Consider the following 14,948-nt stretch of genomic DNA (forward strand, 5'->3'; position numbering starts at 1 on the left):
CGAAATTACTTTCGTTTGACATTAAAAATCTCTGCACAGACGTGCCAGTACTTGCAACCTTAGACATAGTAGAAAAAATTTACGTTCATTCAAAAAAGACTTACCTGATGAGCAAATTACGAAGTTTATGAACTTAGTTCGTACCATAGTGAAATACAATTATTTTGAGTTTAATGGAAAGCTATGGGAAACCCCTTAGTAGGAATCCTTGCAGATGTATTCATTAATTCTTTAGAAGTAAAATTTTTCATTAGTTTCTCAGCATCAGCTGTAGGCATTCTTTCATACGCTAGCAACGTCGACGACATCTTGATCATTTACAAAGGGCCTAACGACAGTATTGATCGACTTTTCAAAATTTTTAACGAGTTTCATGAAAATATTTTTTTCACTTGTGAACTTGATAATGAGTTCCGGCAGTTAAAATTTCTAGACCTCTCTCGTACGATAGTAGACGACAAAATTAGTTTCCATGTATTCAAAACAGAAACTATTTCTGATCAAATTTTACCTTTCACTTCAGTACACCCACATTCTTATAAGAAAGCTTTTTTTCATTCAGCTATCCACAGAGCCACCTCCACCCCTCTTTCTAGTGAAAATCTAAAATCTGAAATCTGTCTGATTAAACTATTGCAGTCAATAATGGCTGTGACACTTCCATAGTAGATAATATTTTTAGTAGTAAAACCAATAAGAGGATCTTCACCTTAGACATTTCTAATAATGAACCTAATGAAAAGAAAAAAATTTCCCTACACCATTTCTGTGTCCAGTTTCTTACAAAATATAGCGTCTGCTTCAAAATAAGTATTACTGTAGAGTAGCATTTTCCACTAATAATTCTTTAAAAAATAACATCATACCTAACTTGGAACCTACACTTTCCCTTTTAATAAACTCTGGTGTTTATAAAATTATTTGCAACGATTGTCCCGCCCATTACATAGGGCAAACAGGCCGAGCTATTTCGATAAGATACAAAGAACACCTTCCACAGAAAAATGGCACCAATGTTCCAATGCTCATAATTCAACGTTCACCTATCATTTATTAATCACAGAGCATAATCCTAAAGATTTAAAAGACGTCCCGATCTTGCACTCAGAGAAAAAAGGCTTTAGGCTTAACATCTTAGAAGAGCTAGAAATTTTTAAACACTTATCTCTGAAGGACGTTTTCATTCTTAACGAACAGTTGCAATTAAGCAACAAAAACTTTTTTCAAGGTCGCTAATTAAAATTGCCTGAAAGGGGATAGTCTCCTCAATGTAGTCTCCTCCACATCGTTTTTCCTTCCGATCTTACATTTTATCTGTATATTACCTGAACTGTGTTTTCTTTTGCAAAAAAGACTGTTACATTATGTTGCAATTTTCATGCTCTGGTACCTATTTGTTACCAGTAATATTTAAAATTGTCTTTGCAATGCCTCATTTACTTTTAAGTTATTTGTATTTCGATTACTTCCAGCTAGGTTGCTCGGACCTGGTTTCGTGTCCACTTCGTGGCTGCCTCGGAGTGTTAGGCGTTTAGTCTGACGGTAGCGGCTGTATTATGCCGCTCTTGGCCCTAAGCGACTTCCGGTTGTCATTATATCCCACCGAGAATTTTATCTGGTTTACAATTATACTTCGACATTTTAGTTTTTATTCCTGTGCCATTTCTGTGTGACGAGAGCACTTGTGCTCAGACGTTTTAAACCATGGTGTATAAGTACATTCTGTTTGTACGTGATTTATGGAAGTAATGCTATTAAGTGTATTTTATTTCAGTCTACGTCATTATACTTTTAGGTATTCCATGTAACTTTTTATTCTGGTGAAGAGTGCCCTAGTGTAATCGAAACCGTGGTCAATTGACAAAATTTTGTGCAAGCGAAGTGGCTGTATACACGTTCTGTAACTCTTAAGATACAATTAATTTTTGTCAACCAGCATTATTCTTATTCTTTTGTTTTCTTTCGATGTCTTTTTTCCCCTACATAGTCTACTCTGTACCCCATGAGTCTGTTTCTCGTCATTGTGGCACTTATTTCTGTCACTGATAACGTCACAATGTAATCTTCATGTAACGAGGGAAAAGTTATGTCATCGGGAGTTGGAGAAGGTCAGTCGTTTCAGTTTTCTTGCGAATTTCTTCTCGATTCTACGTAAGGTGAAAAACTGTTGCACGTAGGTTTTTGAAAACACAGTGTTAAGTTGTTCTGTCGCCTACGGTACTTGCGTTTTCATTGTTTTTTAAGATACACAGCATAAAAAAGAATCCATTTTCATTCTTTTCAGCACATTAACTTGAGCGTACCTGAAGTTGTGATGTTCAGCGCCGCTGCTGTGTCGACCGTGTGGCCTAACGGATAAGGCGTCGGACTTCGGATCCGAAGATTGCAGGTTCGAGTCCTGTCACGGTCGGTGAGATTTTTCTTTCACAATTTCGCTTAATTTTCTTCAGCTTCTCACATTCGTTCATATTTACCACTGTGTCATGATTCTATTCCCCATACAAAGAGGTGATATTTTATGTTCGACGCTTTAGACGATGAGACCTTTAGGTCTCTTAGTGGTATGAAACAAGACTACGCAATGAACAGTCACTATATAGTTTTCGTTCAGAAATGTGTTTCAGGTTGAAATGCTGCCATCATGACCGCATTTTTAACATGTTCAGACATAGATATCGCAAGCTCGATGGTACTGCGCTGTTATCGGTTCTTCACGACGCATAGATAAGATAAATGCACAATAAAATTTTTGCACCCAACTGCTCCACAACACTGTGCGACTGATCCCGGCGGATGTTCGAGTTCTCCCTCGGGCATGGGTGTGTGTGTTTGTCCTTAGGACAATTTAGGTTAAGTAATGTGTAAGCTTAGGGACTGATGACCTTAGCAGTTAAGTCCCATAAGATTTCACACACATTTGAACATTTTTTTGCTCCGCAACAGTGCCATCGTTTGTAATTATTACACGGAGGCGTAAGGAATTATTGGTTCAAGTTCCCGCCCCCTATTTCCATATTTTTAATCTAGTCGTGGCAGCCATAAAATAGAATTGCCCTCTTTTGGGTCTGTTTTCTGTGGAAAATTTAACACCGCTATAAATCTACAAACGTTATTATAAAGTGACAGGGATTTAAGCGCTCTCCTTGATGAAGCGTGGAGCGGTGTTATACGCTTCGTTTTAATCATAGGAAACACCGACGATAATATGTGACCCAGGATTTATAAAGTTATCGGGAAGGTGAGCTCTGCTCTATTAAACTTAACTATCAACGAGATTTTCACCGATCCGCCAAGCGAACCCGAGCCTCATGGACATCGCTCGTTCTAGACAGCTTTGATCTCTGTGCCTACTGCGACACTACATGCGATCTAGTGGAGTTGCATGCACGCGACGCGTTAAGGAAAGAATATAAGCGGAGCAGAAACGAATGGGAAACCATTGCGAGAATACTGGCTGTGGATGGGAAAATACTCTCATTCGACTTTTACAGAGGGCAGATGTTATTTCTTTCATCATAAACAATGTTTTCCGCAACTCTGACAAATGGCAGATTTAATCTCATTTAGCATAATCAATGACGTATGCAACTATGTCATACATTATTTAAATAATAAAATACAGAATCAGTTACGCTTTTATGCAATATTCTTGTGTATACCTTGCTTAAACGTGATGTGGCAGGGACTGTGGTGTTGGAGGTTATCGAGTTCCTGCTTGTCTTGAAATTGTGCAGGTTTTTGTGATTTTCAGTGCATAAATCTGGGAAATTAATGCTACATTTTCTCTGATATTTAGCTGTGACATTTATTTTCTTGCCGGTATTTTTCAATAAATTTATGACGTTAGTGCTGGGACACGTGGTTACCCAATTCTGGGTAACTGACTGTCTCTGTCGCTCGGTGCTGCACACCGTAGCTCGCTCCAACAGTCAGTAGCGAAGGTCATTCTGATACACCATGGTGAGTTTGGTGTCGGTGCTGTTAGCGTTTCGTTCTCCACAGCTATGTTTGCGTTGTGGTCAAGATGAACATTTTCTACAGCGTTCAGTTGGAAGTCCTTCCTCAAACCAGCTAAGACGTATTTTTAAAGTATTTCATATGAGACAGTAGTTTTCTTATCTGACAAACGTGTCGTCCGTAGTACACTTAAGGTTTAAGTTGTGCCTAAATAAAAGTAAGTGATGGTCCCTAAAAGCGAGTAGCAGTAGGTTACACTGTTTCAGTTACCCAACATTTGGCGCCAGTTTATAGAAACAAATGTTCCAAATTTTATTCCAGATGCCACCTTTCCCGTGTTTGAGACATACAGACGTTGGGCCATTGAATATCTGGGTTTACTACAGAGCCACTACAATGAAAGTGGATACAAATGGTTTCAAAAAATGTGGTATCTATCCTTGTGACACTCTGGTTTCTTCACCTATGGATTTTCCTAGCCAGAAACATGCAGAAAGAGCACAAGGCCTCAGATGCCCAGCAGGGCCATTGTCGACTGCAGTTAATGGAATGCAAGAAACAGCGGTTTTTGCTTTTGAAATCAGTCCACGTCCTGTACTTTCAACATCAAACCCAACAGCAAGAGCAAGTAAAGCAGCAGTATTGATGTTATCTCTTTTTATACAGGGTTAGGAGCAGTTCTTGGCTAAAGAGAGAAAGAAAGTCAAGACTACAGGTAAGACATTACCTTCAACAAAACCTACTCCAGGAGCTTCATTTGATGTATCTGATAGACCTTAAACATCTGGGACTACCAAAAGCAAGCTCTTCGTAAGAATCAGAGAGTCGCCAAGAAGAAGGATCATGATAGGAAAACTCTGATTCAAGAGTTGATGAAACCATGTTGACAGACTCATCGTCTGAATATGATGAGGTCGAGGAGTACATTTACTGCGGTCAATTTCGTCAACTGATGCCTCTACATACCTGGATTAAGAGCATCGGTTGCTTTCGCCATTGTTATGAGCTTCGTGCAGATGTCGACAACGATACTTGGAACGTTGTAAATGTGACCTCTGTATCAAAAAGCACAAAGATTGAGCATTTTTTGTTATTATGGCTGAAACGTCGTCAGAGTAGCCGACAGTTACGCAGCACACTTTTTAGTTATGAAACAAACATTTGGTGTGAGTAACGGCTTCTAATCCATTAAATGTTAGTGTTTATTTACAACCCGTAATTGGGAAACCCAAAAACTCGAAATTAGTAGCGATATTGTCCGGACGTAAAAATTACACATTTTAATTCTTTGTTCTGCCATTACAGAATGAGAAAATTTTCGAGATTTTTTGCGGTGATAGTATTTAAATACTGCCTAGTTAGAGTATAGCACATTTTCACACAATTTAAAGACTGTTACTTTACTGGTGAATTGAATTTAAGATCGTTAGCCGGCAGTAGGACACTTTCCATTGCCACTTGTGTCAGCCTTGATTAAATTAAGATACAATCTCTTGTAACACTTTAAAAAAAAAAAAAAAAAAAAAAAAAGCTGCGCTGTTGAGTCACTGCTGGAGTACTGTTCATTCCTCGTGTTTCACTGTCTTTGTTATTACGTATTGGTAAAAGGAGTATCGCACTGGACTAATCTGAGACTGCTCTATCGAATGGGCACGTAAATTTCGGGCTTAAAAACAACTTTATTTGTAACAGAAAACAAACGGACGCTTTCCGTCGAAACTGGGAGTCGCAAGAACGATTTTATGAGGAGTATTTGTCTGGCTTGACTGCAGCTATACGTTGAAAAAACCAAATTGCAAATATCTACACGAACACTGCAGAAAATACGCCTAGCGACTCTTAGGAAGGACGCCTATACGTTATTATTATTACTATTTTCGATTATTCCCCTTTAGGTGAGTGTGTGAATTTGAACCAATCACAGATTCACTTTCCTTTCCTCTTTTCTGTTCTTCCCAAAACCTAGCGATTAATTCAATGTCCTCTGACCATTTTTCTCTGCTGTTTCTTTCCATGAAACTTGTTCCAGTTTCTTGTTTCTGATTTTATTTCTGAGTTGTATTCTATCCTTAATTTCTTTTTCTGCAATTCTGAGTCTTTCCAAGCCTTCATATTTTTCTTTCATCCAACTCGTGTTTAATTTGCATGTATAAAAGGTTTTAAAACTTTTGTTAGTGGGTCTATTTTCATCCATCTTAAATAGGTGTTCACAGAACCATAGTTCTCTTTTCGTAAATTTACGTGTAATGTTCTCTGTGTTATCATAGAGTTCCTTTGTAGGTCGTCTGATAAGAGTTCCATCTCGGAGAACAGACACATTGATTTTTCTAAGAATTTTCCATTCCTGATTCGCAATGTCATGAATTTTCGTCATCCCACTGATTACAGTGATTTCTGTCGCAGACAACGCTTCTAGTTAAACAACCTTGTTTTAGTATCTTCGTTTTGTTTTAAGAGATACTGTTCTTTTGTTGCAGTAATTCCATTTTAGTTTGTATGTCTTGTGCCGTTTTCTTTCTGTGTTGGAGATTGTGCTCAGTCCTGTGGATTGGATGGTTTCTCCTTAGTGAGTGACCTGTGAGATTTTTCCATACTGTATTTTCACAGGGAATTTTCATGTTGATTTTGTGTTCATATACTGAGTTTTTTCATAGGAGAGATGGCCTCCGATTTTACAAATTTTATGCAGTTTGTCCAGTGCTAATTTGATTTTGTCTTTGTTGTTCGTCAATATAGCCACGTCATACATACGTAATACAGACATTACGTTCTGAGACTGGGTACATAACGGCGGTATGGTGCACTAGAGCGCATAGGTGGCGCCGTAGTACTAGTATGATAGTTGTCCATGTCTCTCGTCCCAGCAGGAGACAGTTGGGTACATGCACTATAAGCAGGACTACGGTTGTAATTGCGACAGTGATTTGACTGCTCACGTCGGAACTCCAATAAGTCAGAGTTGGGACAACGGACAAACATAAACTTTCACCAAAAATTAGGCAAAACTGCCACCAAAAAATTCCAGGTGATGCACTAAGTTTAAGGTGACGATGAATTGAGACGCAGCGTTATGTTTACGTGGTACTAACGTTTTTCACAAGAGAGAGGTAGTCTGGTGGATGACGTGCGCACTGGTCGGCCGAAAATGGTTCGAACTAATCTCAAGATTGAAGAGGTTGCAGTGTCGGTAATTGTCAACCGCTCTCAAACGGTAGGTCATTTTGCAGCAGCACTAGGAGACAGCCATGATAAGACCTACAAAATTCTGACTGCTGAGCTGACCATTTCGCGTCTTACCCAGCATGGTGTACGCCGTGTTACGCGGCATCTTGTGCGACATCCAGGTTCTTGTGCTTGCCTTCTCTTCAGGCGTCAGTGTCAAAACTTAATGACTGTAGTCAAAGGCGACGGCTAGGCCACGGGGACACCGTTAAATGACTGTAGTACGGGGTCTACTTTTTGTTTGAACCTCCGATCGGTTAAATCGTTCCGGTGAAGCTCTGAGTAGATGTGTTGCGCATTGCTTCTATATGCCCGTCCATCGCCTCACGTGTACTTTTCAGTTTTGAGCGCACAACGGGCACGTAAAGTTGCCTAGAAAGTAATGTCTCCCGCCAAATGCGAAGTTCTGTTGAAGAGTTTCGTCTGAGTGCATGCAGCTCACGTAACTTTAGTGTCATGCGTTTCATTCTTCATGACAATTCTCAGCCGCACTCTGCATGTGTGACAACGACGCGCCTGCAGCGTTTTCGATGGGAAGTGTTTGATCACCCACCTCACAGCCAGAACGTCGTTCCCTCCAATTTTCATCTCGTCAGTCATTTGAGTCGCTGGCTATGAGAACAGCATTTTGGCACAGGCGACGAGGTGCAGGCCAGCATAGGAAATTGGCGGAAATTACAGGACGCTGTCTTCTACGATGGGTATATCGGAAAATTAGTACCACACTTCGACAACTGTATAACTCGGAGCAGCATCTATACACTGAAGTAGCTGGAAGGTGTAAAGAAATGTTGAAAATAAAAACTTTTTGTTTTCACTGGTTTTCCATTTTCGACCGTTGGAGATTGGAAAAAGAAATGCCATCATGCTAAGAAATGAGCCATAGGTCTGTAGAGGAGCGAAGAATTCCTGATTTGAGAAAAGCACAGGTCATTACCGTTTTGAAGAAGGGTCGTCGAACAGACGCACAGAACTGTAGGCCCATATCTCTGACGTAGGTCTGCTGACAAATTTGGGAACGTGTTTCATGGTCGTGTGTTGTGATAGTTCTGGAGGACGAATACGTTCTCGGTCGGGATCAACACGGATGTCGAGAACGACGATCGTGTGGAATCCAGCACGCACTGTTCGTCCACTACATACAGAAAGCGGTAGCTACCGGCGCCCACGTAGACGCCGCGTTCCCTGACTTCCGTAAGGCGCTCAATACAGCTATGCACTTCTACCTAATGAACAAAAGACGATCGTGTGGAATATCGAACCCACTGTGTGATTGGATAGAGCAGCTCCTAGCGAATAGAGCACAGCATGTCGGTCTCAACGGAAAGAACTCTCAGGCGTGAAAGTAACTTCGAGAGAACTCCAACACAGTATTATATAGATCGATAACTTTTCACAGTATACAGGGTGGTCCATCTGAACCTTCGGATGAGATTATCTCGAAAACTACACACTGGGTAAAAATAGTGGGTATGACAAGTTCATAAGCTCAAAGGGGGACATGAAATGATAAAACAGAAACTGGAGAAGAACTCTGATTTATTTACAATGATCCGAGAAGGACGCATCAAATCGATACAAAATGTGCACAAATTCTTTCATTACGCCAAATTAAGCTTTTTTTTTTTTACAAAATGTATCCTACCCGCCACAGGTTTTGATGGAGGGACGCGGAATGGTATTAAAATCTCGTTAGGGAACTGTTCACAATTGCATTACTCACCCGACTGTGGCGCTACCGTGGCCAAACTGCGAACTATGGCTCAGTACAAATTTCGTTGCAATGCGATAAGACGTCACTTCACTTTCAGATTGTGAATCGTAAACATCAACTGACGAATGCAAATTATTCTTTAGCGAAACATGGCTCACTATCCTCCTAGAGATATCATTGATTTGATGTTAATTTTGGGTGAATGCCATAACAATTACGCTGCAGCTGCGCAGTTGTATGTGGACCGTTTCCCAAACAGACGACATCCAAGCGGAAACATTATTCGAAATTGCACTCAACGAGCTCGAAATGGATACATGCATCGTACACCTCGTGTCCCGAATACAGTGAAAATGAAGCTCGTACCCTTACCGTTCTCGCCTGTGTTCAAGTGGATCCCGAAGAGAGTAGTCGCGCGATTCAGAGACAAACTGAAATACCGAAATCAAGGGTTTTGAGGATTTTGAAGACACATAAATATCATGCGTATCATATCACACTAACACAGGCATTAACGCCGAAAGATATGCAAATACGCGTTCATTTCTGCCATAGGGCCTTGGAAATGATAAGAGGTGACAATGATTTTTTAGATATGTTATGTTCACCGATGAAGCCAAATTCAAAAACAATGGTGAATTAAATCGTAATTATCGTCATTATTGGTCCCCTGTCAATCCACACTGGCACAGACCCGTTGACAATCAACAGAGAAGTCCGAATGCTAGACAATTGTAGCGAAGTGCAGGAAGACCCGCACAGTGTCGGCTCTTGGTGCAGGGAGTGGCAGTTGCCCATCGATATAAATAAATTTGACGTATTGGCTACAAATGGACAGAAAGACCCATTGTAGTAGGATTACACGATTATAGATCAGTCACTGGAAACAGTTACTACTATAAAATATGTATGACTGTGGAGATGTAGCAAACTGAAGCGGAACCACCACATGAAACTAATCGCAGGAAACGCAGCTCCCAGACTGAAATTCATAGAATCCTCAAGAAATGTAGTCCTTCAGCAAAGAAGGCACTTTCAAAGCAATCGTTCGACCAACACCTGAATGCCGCTCGTCCGTACGGGATCAGTACCAGAAAGGATTGACAGGGGAAATATAGAAGATCCAAATAAGAGTAGCATGCTTTCTTTACTGCTTCATTTAGTAAGGGAGACGATCAGTCAATTCCAGTGTCAGATGCTGCGAGAGAGACGTTATGCATGGTTTATTGTTAAAGTTCTGAGAGCGTACGTTCCTAGAAGAGTCGACAAATATATTGGTTCCTCCTATCTATATCTCGCGAAATACCATTAAAACAAAATCAGAGAGATTGGAGCGCTGACGTAAGCTTACCGGCATCATTTTTCCCACGAAATATTGTCGACTGGAACAGGAAGGGGGAAAGTGATAATGGTTCACAAAATACCCTCCGCCACACGCCAAAAGGTGGTTTTCTGAGTATAGATATAGGTGATGATGTGTGATTCAATAAGCGACGTGAGCATGTCAATTTTTTTGGTTTCTCCGTATCGTTTCATATGTCTTGTCTACAGTATTTTACTTTCGAATAAAACTGTAACTTGTTTCTTAATTGAGCACAGAAATTTAAATTGTGTACAGTTATGGTCTTAAACACGGCCATGCTGTCGGCTGTCCAACAGTTTCCCAAAACAGAGTCCTTAGGATTAAACTCTAGAACGCATTTACAGACTTTGACGCAGGGCTCTGTGCCGTTGTAAAAGCATTGTGGCAGATGAGGTGTAATCGACGGAAAAACTTTCCCGCCTGCTCTTGTTCCCTGTGTGTCCCACAGACTATCCAGTAAATGTACCCAGCAGACCAAGTCATACAAAACATGCGGGACACATTTTTTGAAAGACATCATGTTTACGCCAGTGACTGTTAAACTTTTTATTTTCACTATTGCAATTTCGGCCTTAGGCCATTATCAAGTGCAGATGTTTTGGCTTTAAGCCATGTCAACTTTATACAGGCTGACACATTTTTTATACAGGCTGTATAAAGCCTGTAGAATGTTGACGTGGCTCAAAGCCAAAACATCTGCTCTTGATAATGGCCTAAGGCCGAAATTGCAATAGTGGAAATAAAAAGTTTAACAGTCACTGACGTAAACATGATGTCTTTCAAAAAGGTTTCATATGACTGTGAATCCCAGTTATGAAAAGTTAATTAAATGCAGGACACACTTAACATGCTACAAAGTCAAGGAAAGGAAGAATTATTCTGCTGGCCAACGGACTCTGTGGTAATTAATCCTGGGAAATGAACATCCTGCCACAGCAGAAAGCGACGCGTGCAGAAGAAAGCAATGGACTGTCCAGAGCTGTCTCTTTGAGTGCTACTACCTTGTTGTTGAGAGGTATATTTATGTGCCAGTAACAGAATGTGTAGCTGGAAGCACAATAAAAGAAATTAAGGCTGGTGAAGCCTACAGGTCTTCCACGGCGAACGTCATTTGTGGCTTTAATAGGCCTGAGAAGAGGGCACTGCCCTCCGTCTCACAGGCGGGAGGTCCCACTAGTAGGCGGTGCTTGCGGCACAACAGGGTCTGTACACCATATCTTACCTAACAGCATTTTGAATTCTGACAGGAGGCCGGGATTTTTTATATACAACGATCTGTCCGCTGGTTTAAATGACAATGAGAAATAGCAATGAGAGGAGTGTGCAGAAGATTTCAAGGTTTCGCGTGTTAGGATTCTTGCCGATATTAGTGGCTAGGTTAGTTTAACATACATCCTCTTTTATTCAAAGATCAATTCATCCACAGTTATCCTAAAGAGTTTCAAAATGTCGATTGCTTGTGCATTTATCTTTCAGTGTACATTTATACTCGGAGACAGATTTTATATAAGCACTTTTAACGTCCATGTGCAGATTTGTTATTTAATGTTTACTTACTCTCACAGTGTCTCACTCCTTCCTCCTTTACATTACTGCTCAGTCAGACAGGTGTACCAAGGAATAGCTTTGAGTATGATTTTCAACAAATTCTCGTATTATTTATATTTTACGTAATGATTACAACAGCTTGAGGAAAAGGAGTGAACGTACGTGTAGACATGCACGATAACATGCGTGTGTGTATTTTTAATACATTGATATGCAGCCACTGCTTGTGTTCATTGACAGAAAATATTTCAAGAGCTTAATACTACGTGCATAAATTAAAAGTGCAGCTTGTCACGGACTTCAGTGTGGGCTATAAATATCGTATGGCTGCGAAACTTGGTAGATATGTTGATGCATTAATGCGCAACCGATTTGCACTTTAAGAAATAGTAACCACTGTCGCTGCCAGCTGCAAACTGGCGCTGTACAGCACCTCGTCGACGACTCCGGTGCTTCTAATGAACAAATTGCGTTGTTGTTGTTGTGGTCTTCAGTCCTGAGACTGGTTTGATGCAGCTTCCATGCTACTCTATCTTGTGCAAGCTTTTTCATCTCCTAGTAGCAACTGGAGCCTACATCCTTCTGAATCTCCTTAGTGTATTAGTGTATTTATCTCTTGGTCTCCCTCTACGATTTTTACCCTCCACGCTGCCCTCCAATACTAAAATGGTGATTCCTTGATGCCTCAGAACATGTCCTACCAACCGATCCCTTCTTCTAGTCAAATTGTGCCACAAACTCCTCTTCTCCCCAATTCTATTCAATACCTCCTCATTAGTTATGTGATCTACCCATCTAATCTTCAGCATTCTTCTGTAGCACCACATTTCAAAAGCTTCTATTCTCTTCTTGTCCAAACTATTTATCATCTATGTTTCACTTCCATACATGGCTACACTCCATACAAATACTTTCAGAAACGACTTCCTGACATTTAAATCTATACTCGATGTTAACAAATTGCGTTAGGCGTGGTTAATAATATCAACAACCAATATCAATACCAATATTTCTCACTTGTTTGACCTTTTCTGACCATGTCCTGTTCCTAATGTGTTACATATGGAAACATTTCTGTATGCCGTCCTTGTATTTATAGCGCCAAATTTGCGCCGGTTGGCCATATCTAGCCGCGCGTAGTGGCCGCGCGGTTAGAGGCGTCATGTCACGGATTAGGCGGCCCTCCCGCCGGAGGATCGAGTCCTCCCTCGGGCATTGGTGTGTAAGTGTATTGTTATTAGCGTAAATTAGTTTAAGTAGTGTGTAAGTCTAGGAACCGATGACCTCAGCAGTGTGGTCCCTTAGGAATTCACACATTTGACCATATCTACCCAAGTTCGCTGCCATATGGTAATTACAGCGCAAACTGGACTGTGAGTAGCTGCAGCTTAACTATAACAACCCCGTGTGTCTCCACAGGCCATTGTCCCAAAAGACTGCTACCTAGGAGAGACATTATTTTCTCCAAGCAATTGCTTCACGTTCTGTAAGGGCGCTGGTAACAAAGTCCCTGAGCACCTTGAAAACGGCGTCACAGTCCTCATCACCACCACCGTCACCATCATATCTAGCAACGGAAAATAAAAAGATCAACCACTATGGGAGACTTGTTGAGAAGTGAGCCACTGGAATTGTTACGGGTAATTTTATTTACGTTTCCGCTTCGTATTTTAGCTCGCCGCTAGAGAGTTACTCCCGGAGCCGGTTGCTCATTAGCCGCTCTGGCAGGCCACACTCAGCCCATATACCTGTCCGCTGCCGTCGCCACGGAAATGAGAGCGGTGAGCGGTGTGCGACCACGCTGCGGTAAATCCCGCACCGCCGGAAACATTACGTACGTCACGCCGTCAGCAGCCCAAAACAGCTCGTTTGTCGCCGCTGACGAGCCCCCACACACCTCGCATTGATGAGACAGTGTGCTCGTCTCGGACCACAGGGATCGGCAAACAACAAATGCCATTGCCATATACTACATCCAACAGAGTGCAGCTATGACGTACAGGTTTCCTCCAACGAAAGCTCCTGCAGAACGAATACCTTAACTCCAGTGGAGTGTCCGCTATTGTAATACGTCAAGACAGGATAAAACTGCTGGCTCACTAGGACTCGAACTCGGCGCTTGACTTACAATGCTCTTACCCTCTGAGCTATACGGGCATGGCTCGGGACCCTGTTTCACAGCAGGCCACGATTTGGAGTAGTCTCAGTTGGCACACAGTTCTGATCGTTCAGAAAGCAGCATATTTTTCGTAATATGTTTTATTTTTCGAATTCACACTAACAAGGGAACCTCCCCATCGCACCCCCTTCAGATTTAGTTATAAGTTGGCACAGTGGATAGGCCTTGAAAAACTGAACACAGATCAATCGAGAAAACAGGAAGAAGTTGTATGCAACTATGAAAAAATAAGCAAAATATACAAACTGAGTAGTCCACGAGGAGATAAGCAACGTCAATGGCGATGTGAGGGCAAGAGCACCGTGGTCCCGTGGTAAGCGTGAACAGCTGTTGAACGAGAGGTCCTTGGTTCAAGTCTTCCATCGAGTGAAAAGTTTAAATTTTTTATTTTCAGACAATTATTATCTGTCCGTCCGTCCGATGCGATCACTTTTTTGGGAGTGGTTATCACATCGACAAGAAAACCTAAATCGGGCAAGGTAGAAGAATCTTTTTACCCATTCGGCAAGTGTACAAAAGAATGGTTCAAATGGCTCTGAGCACTATGGGACTCAACTGCTGAGGTCATTAGTCCCCTAGAACTTAGAACTAGTTAAACCTAACTAACCTAAGGACATCACAAACATCCATGCCCGAGGCAGGATTCGAACCTGCGACCGTAGCGGTCCTGCGGTTCCAGACTGCAGCGCCTTTAACCGCACGGTCACTTCGGCCGACGCCAAGTGTACAAGTTAGGTGGATCGACAACATATTCCTGTCATGTGACGCACATGTCGTCACCAGTGTCGTATAGAATATATCAGACGTGTTTTCCTGTGGAGGAATCGGTTGACCTATGACCTTGCGATCAAATGTTTTCGGTTCCCATTGGAGAGGCACGTCCTTTCGTCTATTAATCGCACGGTTTTGCGGTGCGGTCGCAAAACACAGACACTAAACTTATTACTGTGAACAGAGACGTCAGT

At 41.5% G+C, this 14,948-nt stretch overlaps 1 non-coding gene across 1 annotated transcript; it reads left to right on the forward strand.

The window, feature by feature from the left end:
* The first annotated feature begins 2,337 nt into the window (after positions 1-2,337).
* Trnar-ucg lies at positions 2,338-2,410 on the forward strand. Its single transcript has one exon. It is a non-coding gene; the product is annotated as a tRNA-Arg (tRNA).
* The last annotated feature ends 12,538 nt before the right edge of the window (positions 2,411-14,948 follow it).

This window comes from Schistocerca americana, chromosome 1 (genome assembly GCF_021461395.2).
Source record: "Schistocerca americana isolate TAMUIC-IGC-003095 chromosome 1, iqSchAmer2.1, whole genome shotgun sequence".
In the NCBI taxonomy this organism is placed as follows: Eukaryota; Metazoa; Arthropoda; class Insecta; order Orthoptera; family Acrididae; genus Schistocerca; species Schistocerca americana.